General features: G+C 39.4%; 1 long non-coding RNA gene across 2 annotated transcripts; it reads right to left on the reverse strand.

Annotated features, from left to right (window-relative positions):
* Window positions 1-437: 437 nt before the first annotated feature.
* LOC146716988 (uncharacterized) lies at window positions 438-4,739 on the reverse strand. 2 transcript variants are annotated; one of them, XR_014922567.1, is made up of 5 exons: window positions 4,527-4,739; window positions 3,388-3,468; window positions 2,503-2,660; window positions 2,020-2,077; window positions 438-1,081 (listed from the first exon to the last, which is right to left on the reverse strand). It is a non-coding gene; the product is annotated as an uncharacterized LOC146716988 (long non-coding RNA). The 2 variants fall into 2 exon arrangements; XR_014922566.1 differs by having other exon boundaries at window positions 3,381-3,468; window positions 4,527-4,737.

The raw sequence follows: 4,739 nt of genomic DNA on the forward strand, positions 1-4,739 counted from the left end.
GTCTTCCTTTGACAGCCCCATCTGTTCATCATTGCTGCTCTCAGGAAAATCCATCTTGAACTGCTGTTTCCATAGCTTGTCCAGTGTGACAGCAGAAACTCTGTTGGCGGTAACTGTTGCCAAACATCCTGGCCTTCCACAGCATTCTCGATTAAGTGGCCCATTCACAGTCCAGCCGAGCACAGTCCTAATGGCAAAGGGTCCATCACCTACACTCCGGATGACCTCCAAAGGTTCTAGAGCTCTGGGCATATTCATGCCAATCAAAAGCTCAACATTGGCCTTAATTTCTGGCAAATGAACATGCTTCAAATGTGGCCAGTCAACCAGGTCCTGTTGATTTGAGATGTTACCAATATCTACAGGCATTTTATGCTGAGTGAAGAGGTTAGGCATATCACAGTACATGTCACTGTCCAATCCAGCAATTTCAAGTTCAGGTACAATGAAACTGTCCACCACTTTCTCCTGTCCCATGGTGCGCAGGAGAATCTTTGTCCTCCTCCCAGCAATATTCAGCTTGTCCATAAGACCCGCTGTACAAAAGGATGCTGAACTCCCTTGGTCCAGAAAGGCATACGTTTCCACTATTCTTTGACCTCTCTTTGATTTTACTTTAACTGGCACAATGGCAAGCTTACAGTCCTGTTCACCGGCCCCAGTAAGACCACTAGTCTGGATCGTAACAGGAATGTTATCTGCCTCATTATTAGGTTTGATTTCATGTACAGTGTAGTGTAAGCATTAAAAGATCATAAAAGGAAACACTAACATTTATGTGAAACTAATTGTAATAAAAAAAATGAACAGGTGCTTTATAGATTTAAAAATCTGAAAACAACACTTTTTTGGTCTGAGTGATCAAAGTAGAAAACAGAACTGATGTTCAAGAACAAACCATAGCTGCACTAATATTACACATCTCCATTGTTGTGGTGAACAGACATGTTGCTTTTAAAACCACATGCAGTGTGTGACCGTGACTGTTCACTGAGACCATGAACGCCACTTCGCTGAAGCCTTCGCCTTCTTCTTCTTCTTCTAAATTGGAAGCAGAAGGAGCACGAGCTGCTTTGATCTACTGAAAGGAAAAAGCAGAATATCTGAGTTGAAACCAGTCAGCTGAAACCAGTAAGACAGGAACAAATTCAATGCAGTGTCTCAGGTGGATTAGCCTGTTACAACTGTTGATACAAGCTAAATACAGTTAACACACAGTGTCAGGGAGCTCCAGTGTGGGAACTAGTGGCTTTAGGTTTGTAGTCATTTAACTTTCATCCCTTCATTCATTTAATTCAGGAGGAAGAAATGTCAGGTGGGTGCAGGCTGGTTACATGCATTTGGTCCCATGCTGTCTTTAACTTGGTTCACTTTATGGCTGGGCTGTATGTGGGCTTATATCATGTTACTTGGGCAGGAGTTCCTGTCCCCTGTTAGACTTAGAAAGTTTCTCCATAAGTAGAGCTTCTAACTCTTCTAGCACATCTGTGGCTGACAGTTTTTTGGTGGCTCTTTTTACCCCACACTGGTTGTGAGTGTGTAAATAGCCCCACTAGTTATTTTGGGTTGCAGTTAACTTGGGAGGAAGAGGTAGGTCTGCCATGACTAGATGAATAACAATTATCTGGGATACATAAATTTCATAATGCATGCATGTATCTCTATAAACCTGCCTGAGGGCTGCCATTTTTTACATTCAGTTATTTCTTTGTTGAATCTAAATAATGAATGTGTTACAGTTAAACTGACACTGATCAGTGTAAATGGCTCATTGGGACACAGAAACCTTTAAATTAAACCCTATCACCTGATATCGAGTGTCAAACAATATCAAAGCTGTAAAAGCTGTTTACAGTCAGAATTTATAAAACTATGATTGTAAATAAATTCAAACAAGTGAGCTTTTCTCTTTGTGCTGAATATCAACACTGTGATTTCTTAGACTGTAAGCTTTACTTTAGCACAACCAGTTGTAGAAGCTGCCACTCCAAATGTCTTTTGATAACAAGAAAAAAATACCTTTTCAGTCCACGGCCTGAAGTTCTTCTCCGACATCTTCTGCCATCGGCTTTGTCTGCTGGTTTGAAGACAATAAACCACAAAAAGATGATTTAGTCACTTTGTCTGCGTCATGCAGCTCGAATGTGTCGTGTAACGATGTTGAATAGCTGTCGTTATCCCTCTGCTGTGTCAGTAGGATTGTACTGTACAGCATCTCATTGATATGTGAGGAATGCTAATGTAACACGATAACAGACTTACATCATTAAAACATAAAGGGCAGGAGATATTTAGATATTTTTATATTTATATTACATTTTATAGCTGACGGATATTACTAAATAGATAGAATTTACTAAATAGCTGGATGAACATGAAAAATATGACTATAATAACAAATGACCATGAGAGCCAGTAGAATTAATTCAACTGGACACTCAAAAGACGTCCTTAAATGCTCTTTAAGTGGCGGAACAGATGAACAAACAGTTAATCGCTTACTTGAGATGAAATCTGCTCAGCTACTTTGAAAACAGCTTCTAACTGGTTCATCCTTTAACAGGATGACTGCTCAGGGGTAAGGCCATCATGCAGTCCAGCAACCTTTATGGTTCTGCTTTGATTCACCAGGAACTATTAGGGAAACCTTCCAGCGCCTCCTGTGAAAGACACAGGCATAAACACACAAACATTTATTAACATGTTCCACAGTGTTCCAGTTTGATTTTCTCATCCTGTGGACAACAACGTACATGGATGCAGGTTTATTGTTAACTTTTGTAAGGTTTATTTAGTGAACATATCCAGCTGCAGCTCCACTGTGATCCTGAACTGGATAAGCACTTAAGAAAATGTGTCAATAAATGGACATACATCAACTTACTATATTTATCCAAACAGACGGGACCAATAATGCTTCACTGAGTTAGAGACTTTAATGTCTCTTCTATGTAAGAATGTCTCGTGCTGATATACCTGCAAACTTGACAACAAAGGTTTTTCAGACTGCATGTAGCTCTATGTCAGCTCACACATTTACATTTATGTCACACTTATTTCTGCTTTCCCATTTTATAATTATTACTTACATTTTGATTAGATACCTTGAGTTTGTAAATGATCAGATTACATAATTGGAATAAAATGTATCCAATTCAAGGTTGCGGGAGGATGAAGCCTATCCCAGCTGATACAGGACAAAGACAGGCTGCCAGTTTATCGCAGGGCTAACACAATATGTGTAACAGAAAATCCACTTAAATGTTTGATATTTCTTATAATAATCATAATTATGACTATTATTTAAAGGTTTCTTTATAAATACATTTTGATTTTTTATAACCTCTAAAATATAAACCTGAGCTGTTTCAGATTCTGACCTCTGACCTCACTGCAGCTCCCTCTTGGAAGTATGTCTGCTTCTTGTCCCCAGTGTTGACCACCTGCCCTTGATATCACGTACTGTACCTGAGGAACAAAAAAGGACAAACACTTGCCTTCATTTAAGAAGTACATTCATACAGAGGTAATCTATGGAAACACACTAGTTCAACCTTTGGGAGAAATCAGTTCCTGTGAAACATTTCTGTAAATTAACATCATATGGAGAATGAATGAAATGAGTTCTTCCGGTGACTCAGCAGTCAAACACTGACAAATGAAATCTAGTTAAACTATTAAGCATATTTGCTCTTCTGAAATCTGTGTTAAACAACAACAAACATAAATTAGTAACAAAAATACAGCTGAGTAGATATTACAAACCACCAGCAGCCATAATGCTAAATTTTAATCTTCAAATGTTTCTGAGCCGTCTTCAACCTGCTTTTAACACATTAAAGTCCCACAGTCAATGCAGCCTGACTCAATCCTAGATGTTCAGCACACAGAGGTACCGTTTGAAGTTTAGTGTTAACCTGAGTCACTGATCATTTGCAGTATTACAGAGTCTGGCAGTCTTTGCATGATGTCCACGTCACTATAAGTTTCTAGCTGACTCTCAGGTGTGCCAGCAGGAAAGAGTAATAATAATCTGCATCCTGAGGTTTGTCATGCAGGATTAAATTTACAGTGGCTTTGTTCACACAGCTAGGATTGTATTTTACACTGACCCTGGGTCAGTATAAGTATCATACAGTTTAAACGAAGCACTGAAACTTGCACATATTTATTACAGATGCACTGAAGCTAATCGAGATATTTGCTGTCAACCTGTGGCTGCGATTAATCACTTTACTGAAAACTTTATTAACTAGTAACTTCATCAGTCATGACAGAAGCTAATATTTCTGTGCTAACATCGTTTAACCAGTAACAGCTTTCCTCCAATATAAGCTAACGTTTACACCGTAACTTTAAGCTAGCACCATAAAGACGGTAAAACACGTAATAATATCTACAAATGCATCTTAAAGCTCTTATATTAGCACTCGGTGTATTACTAACATAACCACATTAACATTACTGACACTCGCTGACTTTTAATAGTCATTCTATAAATGCTGTCCGTTTAAATGGTCCTGTACCTGTACACACTGCATATCCACCGGATTCCAGCCAGAGTGGATTCTGGAGTCTTCCACGCTCCTGTTAGTGATCCTCCATCTGGATGGATGAGAACAACCTTCTGAACAATCTAGCAGGTCTCCTTGGGGGGCACGTCTCCCCACCCCCCAAGCGAGGGCCGTGGCACTGAAACTGCCGGCTGAGAGAAGGCTTGAAAAAAAAGGACATTTATC

This window comes from Copadichromis virginalis, linkage group LG2, assembly GCF_057382275.1.
Source record: "Copadichromis virginalis isolate Kocher_CV1m ecotype Utaka linkage group LG2, C_Virginalis_male_GT1.1, whole genome shotgun sequence".
Classification (NCBI taxonomy): Eukaryota; Metazoa; Chordata; class Actinopteri; order Cichliformes; family Cichlidae; genus Copadichromis; species Copadichromis virginalis.